This window comes from Salmo salar, chromosome 14 (assembly GCF_965601325.2).
Source record: "Salmo salar chromosome 14, fSalSal1, whole genome shotgun sequence".
NCBI lineage: Eukaryota > Metazoa > Chordata > Actinopteri > Salmoniformes > Salmonidae > Salmo > Salmo salar.
The window spans coordinates 17,295,217-17,310,099 of record NC_138304.1 but is presented as its reverse complement, the minus strand read 5'-3'; positions in this window follow the sequence as shown (position 1 = coordinate 17,310,099).

Here is a 14,883-nt window from a genome sequence, read left to right as displayed (position 1 = left end):
GAATTTACAAAACAACAAACCGTGACGCAGAGAGAAACAAACACTACTCAAAAGATATAATCACCCACAAAACCCAGGAAGAAAAACCCCTACTTAAATATGATCTCCAATCAGAGGTAACGAGGACCAGCTGCCTCCAATTGGAGATCAACCCCCCCAAAAAACATAGAAATAGAAAAACCAGAACCTAAACATAGAAAACATAGAAAAACACAAAACACCCCCTGTCACGCCCTGACCTACTCTACCATAGAAAATCACATCATACTATGGTCAGGACGTGACAGCATTCGATCCTGAATCAATACTCTTTTTCACTTTTGGTGCCATAAGAAAAGGGTACCAGAAAATAATCAGTCCGACTAGCTTAAGCCTCCTCCAAATATATCTTACGAGATCCGGCTTTCTAAGCCTCCAAATATAATAATAACAATACATTTCATTTATCTCAAAGCGCTACGTAGGCAAAAAGAATGATAATAAAATAAACAAATCTATATAAACATCATATATTTAGAATCACGGCAGGAAATAGCAATAATTAGTCCTTGAAGGACTTTCCAGATTAGTACTATAAGAAGTCTGTAGAAATGTGTTTTAGACCAGTTTTAAAAGTTCCAATTGATGGAGTGGCTCTCAGATGGTCAGGGAGATTCCATAGGCAAGGGGGAAGGGAGCAGACGGCTCGGCCACCAATAGTACGGAGACGTGTCTTGGCGACTTGAAGCAGTTGGGAGTTGCTGGAGGGTGCAAGGTGGCACATTGATAAAGAATGAGGTCGCTGATGTACATAGGACTCCATCCATTCAAGGCTTTAAACACTAGGAGGAGGATTGTAAAGCCAATCCTATAGTTGACCGGTAGCCAGTGGAGTTCAGCAAGGATGGGGGTGATGTGGGCTGACTTCTTGGTCTGCATTATTCTGGAGAAGCTGTAGCCTCTGAAGTGATTTGGCTGGAAGGCCCCCTGAAAAGAGCGTTGCCGTAGTCAATCCAGGAGAAGATGAAAGCGTGGATGAGTTTGGTTTGAGCCGGGCTTGTTTCTTAGAGAGGTGTCCGGTTTGATGTTAACATACACTGAGTATACCAAACATTAGGAACACCCACTCAAAGGCACTTAATTATTTTTGTTTTGCTCATTCATAGCTTTCACATGGATTCGCCTGGATTCATGTTCTTAATGTTTTATATACTCAGTGTATACTTGGGTATCATCAGCCTAGCAGTGGAAGTTGATTTTATAGTCTCTGAGGATTTGGCCCGAGAGGGAGCATGAGATTAGGAACAGAAAAGGCCCCAAAATGGACCCGAGTGGGACACTGCATGTGACTGTAGACTCCAATGTGTCCATAATATTCATCATCTCTTTGAGAACCAGAGGGTTGTAGATGGTAGTATGATTGCCTTAACAGTCTATTGACATACTTAAAACTGTTGTAGTCCCCTACCATTAGAATACAGTTATTTGAATCCATCTTCCTTGAGGATATTATTTAACGGATTGCTCCTCAAGATCTAGATTGTTTTTGAATAGGATCGCAACACCTTTTGAACTCCTTAGCCCATGACAGAAATAGAATTTACTGTCCCCGCTCTTTTTCCCAGGCCACTTCGTCAGAATATATTGAATGAGTAATCCTTCTCCTTTAGCCATGTAAAAACTGCTCTTCTTTTCCTATTGCCAGCCAAGGCACTGGAATTATATCTAGCTATACTCAATTCACCAGTATCCTATTTTGAGATAGTTTTCCATACATACCAGTGCCTACCTACTTACTGTTAAATGTTACTGATCGACATTGAGGATGAAATTCTGATTACTGTACATGAGGTCGTGGAGGAAGCGTTTTATGCATATGGAATTCACGTTGATTGACATCTTGCCACAGACGAAGACGATGGTGCTCACTTTCGGTTATCTGCCTGTCTTTAATCATGTGAATTTGTTGTAATTTAGATGCATTGGGTCGAATCATTTCAATTGCTCACTGGCCATAAGAAAAATGTTATGAAATAAATATTTTATCTGAATGACATTTTTCTAAATTGTTACAAAGGGAAGGCCCCCTGTTTCAGATTAATAGAGTTGAAGTGCACAGTATTTTTCCTCTATCAGGTACAAGAGAAGTCAGGGGTGTGTATGACACCGTCCCATCCATGCCATCTCAGGTGACAGCCCCTGCGGACTGAGCATGCCCAGAGGAGCACAGGTAACCTTACCCAGCCTCTCCAATAGGAACACAGACTGTTGACTGTGACACAGTAGAACTGACTACCGTAACCTGGGCTGGTCAACATCGACATGATGAAGCACAATGAGAAATGATGTTTATTACATGTATTCACCTGTAATGGACTAGCAGCTGATCTGTGAGCAGTCTGGCGGTATTGTTGTACTGTTTGATTCTCTGGTCCATGTAGACCTGCAGGTAAGACTTGTTCATGATCTAGATAATGTTTCTTTGTTGCTGTCACTTATATGGTACTTATATGATGCTGACGCTTCTTTTACATTTATACACACTGAACAGTGAAGGTTCCTCAAGGATTCTTTGGGATGGGTGATGGTTCTGTGTGGAACTATAATGACTCAGATAACCCTTTGAGCTCTTCAATGGTTCTTTACAGTTCACAAAAGGGTTCTTTGCTCTTTTAGTGATAATTAAAATGTATGGGAGGTGGCTCATTAGAACATTTTGGGCCTTGGTTTGCCCACAGCTCTTTTTCAGAAATGTGAGTGAGAGTATCATTCCAGTCCACAGCTTCTACCCCCAAGCCATAAGACTCCTGAACAGCTAATCAAATGGCTACCCAGACTATTTGCATCCCCCCCCCCCCCCCCCCCCCCCTTACACTGCTGCTACATTCTGTTTATTATCTATGCATGGTCACTTTAACTATAACTACATGTACATATTACCTCAATTACCTTGGCTAACTGGTGCCCCCACACATTGACTCTGTACCTGTACCCCCTGTATATAGCCTCGCTATTGTTATTTTACTGCTGCTCTAATTATTTGTTACTTATATATATTTTTTTTCTTAAAACTGCATTGTTGGTTAAGGGCTTGTAAGTAAGCATTTCACTGTTGTATTTGGCGCATGTGACAAATAACATTTGATTTGAGTTTATCAACTGTGTTGTGTTCAATGGTTTATATATACAGTGCCCTCTGTCCGATAAGTCATCTAGTGAATATATAAACCATCGAACACAACACAGTAGATAAACTCAAATCAAATGTTATTTGAGTCACAATTCAAGTGGGTCAGAAGTTTACATACACTAAGTTGGCTGTGCCTTTAAACAGCTTGGAAAATCCAGAAAATTATGTCATGGCTTTAGAAGCTTCTGATAGGCTAATTGACATCATTTGAGTCAATTGGAGGTGTACCTGTGGATGTATTTCAAGGCCTACCTTCAAACTCAGTGCCTCTTTGCTTGACATCATGGGAAAAATCTAAAGAAATCAGCCAAGACCTCAGAAAAAAATTTGTAGACCACAAGTCTGGTTGATCCTTGAGAGCAATTTCCAAATGCCTGAAGGTACCACGTTCATCTGTACAAACAATTGTACGCAAGTATAAACACCATGGGACCACGCAGCCGTCATACTGCTCAGGAAGGAGATGCGTTCTGTCTCCTAGAGATGAATGCAGTTTGGTGCGAAAAGTGCAAATCAATCCCAGAACAAGGACCTTGTGAAGATGCTGGAGGAAACAGGTACAAAAGTATCTATATCCTCAGTAAAACGAGTCCTATATCAGCGAGGAAGAAGCCAACGCTCCAAAACCGCCATAAAAAAGTCAGACTACGGTTTGCAACTGCACATGGGGACAAAGATCGTACTTTTTGGAGAAATGTCCTCTGGTCTGATGAAACAAAAATAGAAGTGTTTGGCCCTAATGACCATCGTTATGTTTGGAGGAAAGAGGGGGAGGCTTGCAAGCTGAAAAACACCATCCCATCCATGAAGCACGGGGGTGGCAGCATCATGTTGTGGGGGTGCTTTGCTGCAGGAGGGACTGGTGCACTTCACAAAATAGATGGCATCATGTGGAAGGAAAATTATGTGGCTATATTGAAGCAACATCTCAAGACATCAGTCAGGAAGTTAAAGCTTGGTCGAAATGGGTCTTCCAAATGGACAATGACCCCAAGCATACTTCCAAAGTTGTGGCAAAATGGCTTAAGGACAACAAAGTCAAGGTATTGGAGTGGCCATCACAAAGCACGGACCTCAATCCTATAGAAAATTTGTGGGCAGAACTGAAAAAGCGTGTGTGAGCAAGGAGGAATAGAAACGTGACTCAGTTACACCAGCTCTGTCAGGAGGAATGGGCCAAAATTCACCCAACTTATTGTGGGAAGCTTGTGGAAGGCTACCCGAAACGTTTGACCCAAGTTAAACAATTTAAAGGCAATGCTACCAAATACTAATTGAGTGTATGTAAACTTCTGACCCACTGGGAATGTGATGAAGGAAATAAAAGCTGAAATAAATCATTCTCTACTATTATTCTGACATTTCACATTCTTAAAATAAAGTGGTGATCCTAACTGACCTAAGACAGGGAATTTATACTGGGATTACATTTCAGGAATTGAAAAACTGAGTTTAAATATATTTGGCTGAGGTGTACGTAAACTTCCGACTTCAACTGTACTGTATATGACTATGGTCAGTGACCGTGTCTTGTGAAAGACTCACGTATGGCCTTGTGCCAATTTAGAAAGGTTGACTAAATCAGTCAGTGGTTCTCAATTCCCTCCTCAGGGGACCCCCACCTGTTCCAGAGGTTGCACACTTGATTTAACTTGTCAATTAGCACAATAACAACACCTATGGAATTGTAACAATATAATATGGCTGATCAGAATAAAAATAAACATGTATGTTTCTTTAAAAGGATCTACAAAGAACCTTACAGATTGAGAACGTTTCTTTATAGAACCATTCTCCATAAACGTTCTATAAATAACCATAAAAAATGTTCTATACAGCCCCAAAAAGGCTTGTAACCATAGTGGAACCCTGTTTTGGTGCTATATGCGACCTTTTTTATTGGTTCTTTATGGAACCTTAGGAAAGGGTTCTTTATAGCACCATGCAGGTTCCATTTAAAACCTTATGAGCATGGTTCTTTATTGAACTTTCAAAAAATGGTTCTATATAGCACCAAAAAGGGTTCCACTTTGGTTACAAGCCAAATAACCCCTATCTGGTACTATTTTGAAGAAAAACAATGTGGGTACAATCGTCAGGTCCTGTTTTGAAGTAGTATTGTAGTGCCCTCAATCTGAACACTCAACAACAGTTGAGCCCAGTTTGATCTGATCAGATTTTGGCATGTTATCCGATTGCCAAAAAACTTAAAAATGTGATTATGATCCTCAGGATAGGAATTCGGTAATTCAATCTGACTTTTAAATCAGAATGAACATTTTGTTACCTTACAGCCATATTCTGAAATGGATTCAATTGTTTTTTTCCCTCATCAATCTACACACAATACCCCATAATGACAAAGAAAAAACAGGTTTTTAGAAATGTTATACAATTGTATTACAAATAATAAAATACCACATTTACACAAGTATTCAGACCCTTTACTCTGTACTTTCTTCTTGGGTATGACGCTACAAGCTAGGCACACCTGTATTTGGGGAGTTTCTCCCATTCTTCTCTGCAGATCGTCTCAAGCTCTATCAGGGTGGATGGGGAGCGTCGCAGCACAGCTATTTTCAGGTCTTTCCAGAGATGTTCAATCGGGTTCTAGTCCGGGCTCTGGCTGGGCCACTCAAGGACATTCAGAGACTTGTCCTGAAACCACTCCTGCATTGTCTTGGCTGTGTGCTAAGGGTCATTGTCCTGTTGGAAGGTGAACCTTTGCCCCAGTCTGAGGTCCTGAGTGCTCTGGAGCAGGTTTTCATCAAGGATCTCTCTGTATTTTGCTCCCTTTATCTTTCCCATCAAACCTGACTAGTCTCCTGTTCCCTACCACTGGAAAACATCCCCACAGCATGATGCTGCCACCACCATGGTTCACCGTAGGGATGGTGCCAGGTTTCTTCCAGACGTGATGCTTGGCATTCAGGCCAAGGAGTTCAATCTTGGTTTCATCAGCCCAGAGAATATTGTTTCTCATGGTCTGAGAGTCCTTTAGGTGTCTTTTGTCAAATTCCAAGTGGGCTGTCATGTGCCTTTTACTGAGGAGTGGCTTCCGTCTGGCCACTCTACCATAAAGGCCTGATTGGTGGAGTGCTACAGAGATGGTTGTCCTTATGGAAGGTTCTCCCATCTCTACAGAGGAGCTCTGTCAGAGTGACCATTGGGTTTTTGGTTACCTCCCTGTCCAAGGGCCTTCTCCCCGGATTGCTCAGTTTGGCCGGGCGACCAGTTGTAGGAAGATTCTTGGTTGTTCCAAACGTCTTCCATTTAGGACTGATGGAGGCCACTGTGTTCTTGGGGACCTTCAATGCTGCAGAAATCTTTTGGTACCCTTCCCCAGATCTGTGCCTCGACACAATCCTGTCGCAGAGCTCTACGGACAATTCCCTCGACCTCATGGCTTGTTTTTTGCTCTGACATGCACTGTCAACTGTGGGACCTTATATAGACAGGTGTGTGCCTTTCCAAATCATGTCCAATCAATTGAATTTACCACAGGTAGACTCCAATCAAGTTGTAGAAACAGCTCAATGATGATCAATGGAAACAGGATGCACCTGAGCTCAATTTCGAGTCTCATAGCAAAGGGTCTGAATACTTATGTAAATAAGGTATTTCAGTTTTTTATTTTTAATAAATTTGCAAACATTTAAAAATGTTCACTTTGTCATTATGAGGTATTGTGTGTAGAATGATGATTTAATTTTATTCTATCCATTTTATAATAAGGCTTTAACGTAACAAAATGTGGGGGTCTGAAAAGTCAAAGGGGTCTGAATTCTTTCTGAATGCACTGTAGGTAGGTGGTCAGCTGTTATATTGAGAAGTGCCAAATAAATGCATCTTATGATATGTGATATGAAAGATATAATATTTTTTTTTATCTTACTTTAATTCATGTAGTTCACTCATCTTTTTCTCTATGACGGTGTAGAAGTAGTACCACAACCTGTTCAACAGATGGAAAGGTGTAAGCCTTGGGTCTAATCACTACTCCAAACAGTTGCAAAACATTCTGTTTTGCTACGAAAATGAGTTTCTATTGGACAGATTCAGATAAGTCCCTCCCCGTTTGATCCCGTTTAAGAAACGTTTTGCAACAGAATCGGCGTAATGACTGTTCAAATCACTGAAAGTCCGGATTCTCTGATCTTGATCAGAATGATCCTATCTGATTATTTTCTGAAAAAACGGCTCAAAAACAGCCAGATCGATCTGATCCTGGGAAGTAAAAAACAGGGCCCAGATGACACATGGCCTAGTGGAGGGGTGTTTACATGCTTGTCCCACAGACCTGTTTCTCTGTCCTGGTGGTGAGTTAAGGAGACAGTTTACATGAACAGCCTCCACAGAAACCTGACATCTTAGGTGTCAGACATCTAAGATTCCCTGAATGGTGTAAAGTACTCAAGTAAAAATACTTTAAAGGACCACTTAAGTAGTTTTTTGTGGGGTATCTGTACTTTACTATATTTTTGACAACTTTTACATTTACTACATTCCTAAAGAAAACATAAAACGTTTTATTTATTTACTTTGAATGCTTAGCAGGACAGGAAAATGGCCCAATTCACGCACTTATCAAGAGAACATCCCTGGTCATCCCTACCGCCTCTGACCTGGCGGACTCACTAAACACACTCACTAAAAACGTTTTTAAATTATGTTTGAGTATTGGAGTGTGCCCGTGGCTATCCGTCAATTAAAAAAAATTCAAAATTGTTCCATCTGGTGTGCTAAATTTGAATTTGAAATGATTTATACTTTTAATTTTGATACTTCAAGGAAAATTCCACCCAAAACTATCTTTTAGTATTTGTTTCAGTAGTCTATTTGTTGACATAGTCTCAAAGTGTTTTGCTTGTCGGCAATCAAGTTTTCAAGATAAGTAATTTTCTAAATAAAGAAATCATCCACTGACGCATTTTACATGATGCAAAACGCAGCATCATATGATGCTTAATGCATCATACTTTTGAAAGTTACATATCTTAAACTTGATTGCTGACAAGCAAAACATTTTGGGACTATGTCAACTATTTCCTTTAAGTATATTTTAGCAATTACATTTACTTTTGAAACTTGAGTATATTTAAAACCAAATACTTTTACTCAAGTAGTATTTTACTGGGTGACTTTTACTTGAGTAATTTTCTATCAACAATTGAGTACTTTTTCCACCACTGGATTCCCCTATCTGGTCACTGTGTACATGGCAGCTGCTGCTAGTCCAGCTATGACTGATAAACACACATGTAACATGGGTGAACTGGATAGACTCCAGGGGGGTCACCATGCATCTGGACCCCAATCTGGACCCTCTCTTTCTAAAATTATCTGCCGAAATTGTTGCAACCCCTATTACTAGCCTGTTCAACCTCTCTTTCGTATCGTCTGAGATTCCTAAAGATTGCAAAGCTGCCGCGGTCATCCCCCTCTTCAAAGGGGGTGACACTCTAGACCCAAACTGCTACAGACCTATATCTATCTTACCCTGTCTTTCTAAGGTCTTCGAAAGCCAAGTTAACAAACAGATTACCGACCATTTCGAATCCCACCGTACCTTCTCCGCTATGCAATCTGGTTTCAGAGCTGGTCATGGGTGCACGTCAGCCACGCTCAAGGTCCTAAACGACATCATAACCGCCATCGATAAGAGACATTACTGTGCAGCCGTATTCATCGACCTAGCCAAGGCTTTCGACTCTGTCAATCACCACCTTCTTATTGGCAGACTCGACAGCCTTGGTTTCTCAAAAGATTGCCTCGCCTGGTTTACCAACTACTTCTCTGATAGAGTTCAGTGTGTCAAATTGGAGGGCCTGTTGTCCGGACCTCTGGCAGTCTCTATGGGGGTGCCACAGGGGTCAATTATCGGGCCGACTCTCTTCTTTTTATACATCAATGATGTCGCTCTTGCTGCTGGTGATTCTCTGATCCACCTCTATGCAGACGACTCCATTCTGTATACTTCTGGCCCCTTTGGACACTGTGTTAACTAACCTCCAGACGAGCTTCAATGCCATACAACTCTCCTTCTGTGGCCTCCAACTGCTCTTAAATGCAAGTAAAACTAAATGCATGCTATTCAATCGATCACTGCCAGCACCTACCCGCCCGTCCAGCATCACTACTCTGGACGGCTCTGACTTAGAATATGTGGACAACTACAAATACCTAGGTGTCTGGTTAGACTGTAAACTCTCCTTCCAGACTCACATCAAACATCTCCAATCCAAAATGAAATCTAGAATCAGCTTCCTATGTCACAAAAAGCATCCTTCACTCATGCTGCCAAACATACCCTGGTAAAACTGATCATCCTTCCGATCCTCGACTTCGGTGATGTCATCTATTTATTTCTGCCACCCACATACAGGAAAACGTTTCCAAATAAATGACATCATTACGTGTTCCACCACCCATGTTATTTACATTATTAAATGTCCATGTGGGCTCTGCTATGTCGGTAAGACCTCCCGCTCTCTCAAACAGAGAATTAGTGAACATAAAAGTTCAATCAGGTGAAACGACAGGGATTATCCAGTCGCAGTACATTTTAATGACCGAAAACATGACATTTCTACTTTTAGATTTTGTGGCATAGAGAAAGTTAAGATATCAGACAGGGGAGGTGATATTAATAATACTCTGAGCAAAAGAGAATGTTTTGGGATTTTCATCCTCCAGACATTATTTCCTAATGGACTTAATGATGAAATGCCTATGTATGTTATGTTGTGAATTTGAACATGAATTATGTCCCTATTTAAGATTACTCTGATGTTTTTCGTACGATGTACCCAATGATTAATGAGGGCTTGCTATGTCCTCATTGTGGTTTTATGGACGTGTTTAATGCGTCTTATTTATACACTTTTGTAGTGTTTGTGAAATGCATATTATTATGTTTGGTAGCACTTATTTATTTTTCCTTTGCCTCCAACCCCTTTCCATGCGTGGAACGGATGTGGGTGGGGCTTGGTCTACATAGGGGTGCTGATTTTTTCTTTTAAATCACGAAGGCCGTGAGGCCGATACGTAAGTTTATTAAAGATCAGTGATACTATCAAGAGCAGTGTGCGGTTTCCTTTTTCCTTCATCTTGTTCAACTGTTGCCATGCACCTGCAAAAAGATTGCTCAGGTGTGCGAGTGCCTTTTGAATTTTGGCGATGTCATCTATAAAATAGCCTCCAACACTCTACTCAACAAATTGGATGCAGTCTATCACAGTGCCATCCAGTATGTCACCAAAGCACCATACACTACCCACCACTGCGACCTGTACTCTCTCGTTGGTTGGCCCTCGCTTCATACTCGTCGCCAAACCCACTGGCTACAGGTTATCTACAAGTCTCTGCTAGGTAAAGTCCCGCCTTATCTCAGCTCACTGGTCACCATAGCAGCACCCACCCGTAGCACGCGCTCCAGCAGGTATATCTCACTGGTCACCCCCAAAGCCAATTCCTCGTTTGGTCGCCTTTCCTTCCAGCTCTCTGTTGCCAATGACTGGAACGAACTGCAAAAATCACTGAAGCTGGAGACTCATATCTCCCCCACTAGCTTTAAGCACCAGCTGTCAGAGCAGCTCACAGATCACTGCACCTGTACCTAGCCCATCTGTAAACAGCCCATCTATCTACCTCATCGCCATACTGTATTTATTTATTTATTTATCTTGCTCCTTTGCACCCCAGTATTTCTACTTGCACATTCATCTTCTGCACATCTACCATTCCAGTGTTTAATTGCTATATTATAATTACTTTGCCACCATGGCCTATTTATTGCCTTAACGCCCTTATCTTACCTCATTTGCACTCACTGTATATAGACTTTTTATTTTATTTTTTTCTACTGTATTATTGACTGTATGTTTTGTTTATTCCATGTGTAACTCTGTGTTGTTGTATGTGTCAAATTGCTATGCTTTATCTTGGCCAGGTCGCAGTTGCAAATGAGAACTTGTTCTCAACTAGCCTACCTGGTTAAATAAAGGTTAAATAAAAAATTTAAATAAAAAATGCATGCTGCATTATTCCCAGATTGTTAACATCACTTTTCCTCCAGTTTGATTGGACTCCCCTGCCAAATGAGCAAAATATGTGTTACTGAGCTGAATGTGTTTTTAATAACAATATAATAATTAGATATTGTATCTCTGGGTTTTTTTGTCCATAGGAGCAGTAAGACTAGGCCCGTTCGAGGAGTTAAGACAAGATGATGCGTCAAGCTTTAAGACGATGATTCCCTGAGACCACTTACAAGGAAGATCAAACAAAAAACCATGTAGCCTGGCCAATAACCAAACCATGAGAAGTAAGTCTACCATACCCTTACAACACCCATATGTCAATATTGAATAAATAGAAGGTATATTCTCTTTCTACACATGTGCTGTACAGCTATTGGATTAATGCTTTACATTACAATGTAAGCCTATGGAATGTATGAACAGCTAAGATTCTAAATATATTGACAAGAAACACAGTAACACCGCATTTAGGTATACCGTTCCCCTCCCAAGCTAACGAGCTGTTTGTGTGTGCGTGCGTCCTTGGTGAAACCCAGGTGTTCTCCTGATGCTGATGCTGTCAATCACACGCACCCAGAGCCTCTCTTCATGTCCAGCCTCCTGTGTGGTGTGCTCTGACTACGCTGTCATCTGCCACAAGCTCTCCAACGTCATAGGTAAGAACCAGCATTGACTGAGTTGAGATGAACAAATATTGTCGTCTACTGATGGAAAGATGGCATTCATTTGAGAATGATTTGTTGGAATGTCTGGCTCCACGCTAGCCTATGGCTATCGTAAAGATCCTGACTCGTCAAATCAAATTTTATTGGTCACATACACCTGGTTAGCAGATGTTAATGCGAGTGTAGCGAAATTCTTGTGCTTCTAGTTCTGACCATGCAGTAATGTCTAACAAGTAATATAGCCTAACAATTTCACAACAACTACTACACACAAGTGTAAAGGAATGAATAAGAATATGTGCATATAAATATATGGATGAGCGATGGCCGAACGGCATAGGCAAGATGCAGTAGATGGTATAGAGTACAGTGTATACATATGAGATGAGTAATGTAGGGTATGTAAACATTATATAAAGTGGCATTGTTTAATTAAAGTGACTAGTGATACATTAATTACATCCAATTTTTTATTATTAAAGTGGGTAGAGATTTGAGTCAGTATGTTGGCAGCAGCCACTCAATGTTAGTGATGGCTGTTTAACAGTCTGATGGTCTTGAGATAGAAGCTGTTTTTCAGTCTCTCAGTCCCAGCTTTGATGCACCTGTACTGACCTCACATTCTGGATGATAGTGGGGTGAACAGGCAGTGGCTCGGGTGGTTGTTGTCCTTGATGATCTTTTTGGCCTTCCTGTGACATCGGGTGGTGTAGGTGTCCTGGAGGGCAGGTAGTTTGAGTCGGCTGTCTGTGTAGCCAGCCCTATTAAAGCAGTAACGATTGACTGACAGGTGTATGTTTTCTTCCCCATCTAGAGGCACCTGAGACCACCAAGGCCCTGATGCTGACCGATGGCGCCATCGTCTCTGTGGACCGCCACTTCCTTTCTGACATGTCCAACATGACCGTGCTGTCCCTGAGCCACAACGCTATCACCACCCTTACCCACGACGCCTTCCAAAACCTCACTATCCTCCACACCCTCCTCCTGGACCACAACCACCTCTCCAGCCAGACCCTGGACAGGGCCACCTTCTCCTGGCTGCCCAGGTTGGAGATCCTCCAGCTGGGGAATAATGCCCTGAGGGAAGTCAAAGGCTCCTGGTTCCACGCCGCCAGGGCCCTGCGGACATTGCAGTTGGGGGGGAACCGCCTCACCAGGCTGGACGCCACCACCTTTGCCTCGGCCGACCTCCGGGGGCTGGAGACCCTGGATCTGTCCGATAATCTGATAACATATCTGGGGAGGGATAGCTTCCGGGGCCTGCCGGGGCTCCGTAGTCTGGATCTGTCCAGGAATCAGCTCCGGAACGCCCTGCCTGAAGCATTTTCCTACCTGTCTTGGCTAACTAGTCTCAACCTGGAACTGAACAGGTGGAACTGTACGTGTGAGCTGAGGGAGCTGGCGTCTTTCCTCACCAGCTATATGGAGGCTCCGGATAAGGTTGTTTGTTTTAACCTCTTATTGTTGTCTTTTCATATAATGATTTTATTTGGACTGCACATTGTATGAAAAGGTGCTAAACAATGTTTGTTGTTCTTGTTCAGGTGCTGTTCAACGGGCGTAGGATGGTGTGTGTGAGTGCTGACAACCCGGCAGTGAAGATGGTGCTGGAGCTGACGGAGGCCAACTGTGTTCCACCCAATCTGAACATCACAGTGCAGGTGGAGGCCAAGAACTCCGTCACTCCTCAGCGCTACACCAGAGACCTGGCTCTGGCCGCTGCCTTCTGCTTCGCTGGTCAGTACCTCAGGAACTATCTCATCAATGGCCACATGTAACTTTTCTTCTTAAATAGTGGTAAAAACAGTATGTGAAATTGATTGGCTTCTGTATAATTCAACACTGTAAAGTACAGTGTGTTTTCTCTTTTATCCCCTTACATAAATCCTTAGTCGGTCGGCTGTAACTCATAACTATGCTAATAATTTAAAGGTGGTGTTGGACTCACTCTAGCTGTGGTGTACATCATTTACCACAAACTGGAGACGAACAAGAGAGACCGGACTGGAACTAAAGAGGAGGAGAATAGGAGGACACCACCCACCCAAACAGTCCCCCAGTGGGATCTGAGCAGGGAGAACCAAACCCTTCACCTGGCTCAAATGGGACTGGAAACCAAGCTGATGCTCCCCAATTGCAACCAGCAAGGCAGCCACCTTCAGCCCTGGGAAAGGGAGAGCGCCATGTATGATCTGAGGATGGGTAAAGACGGCTGCCATTTTACACGCCCCCACTGTGGCCCTGCAGTCACTGGATCTGCAGTGGAACAGGGGGGAGGAGTCGAACACATAGACACCCTTGACATGCTCAGGCAGGGAGGAGCCCAGCCCAATAAGATGGGGAGTCTGGCCATGACAGATGAGAGGAGGAGACGCGTGCCAACACAAGCACTGATCTCAAAGATGGAAGGTAAGCATGTTTTGGTGAATATTTTCCCTGACTGCATAGCCAGCACATGGGGATGTGTGAAACGTACTCCTCAGCATGAAGTGTCGCCACTTGTGCCACTGAATTGTTAACTTTTTGGTGGCGCCGACTGGTAAAGTGCTTCGGGAGGGCGGTCACGTGTGCTAGCAAAGCAGAGATCCTAGGTTCAAGCGTCGGTGTGAGCCAAATCAGGAGGAAGTGGTACTCTCTAAGTAGGGTTGGGTAGATTACTTTCTAAATGTAATCCGTTAGTTACTAGTTACCTCTCCAAAATTCAAATCAAATTTTATTAGTCACATGCGCCGAATACAACAGGTGTAGACCTTACAGTGAAATGCTTACTTATGATCCCCTAACCAACAATGCAGTTTAAAAAAAATACAGATAAGTATAAGAGATAAAAGTAACAAGTAATTAAAGAGCAGCAGTAAAATAACAATATCGAGACTATATACGGGGGGGTACCGATACAAAGTCAATGTTCGGGGGCACCGGTTAGTTGAGTGGGTACTGTATGTTCATGTAGGTAGAGTTATTAAAGTGACTATGCATAGATGACAACAGAGAGTAGCAGTGA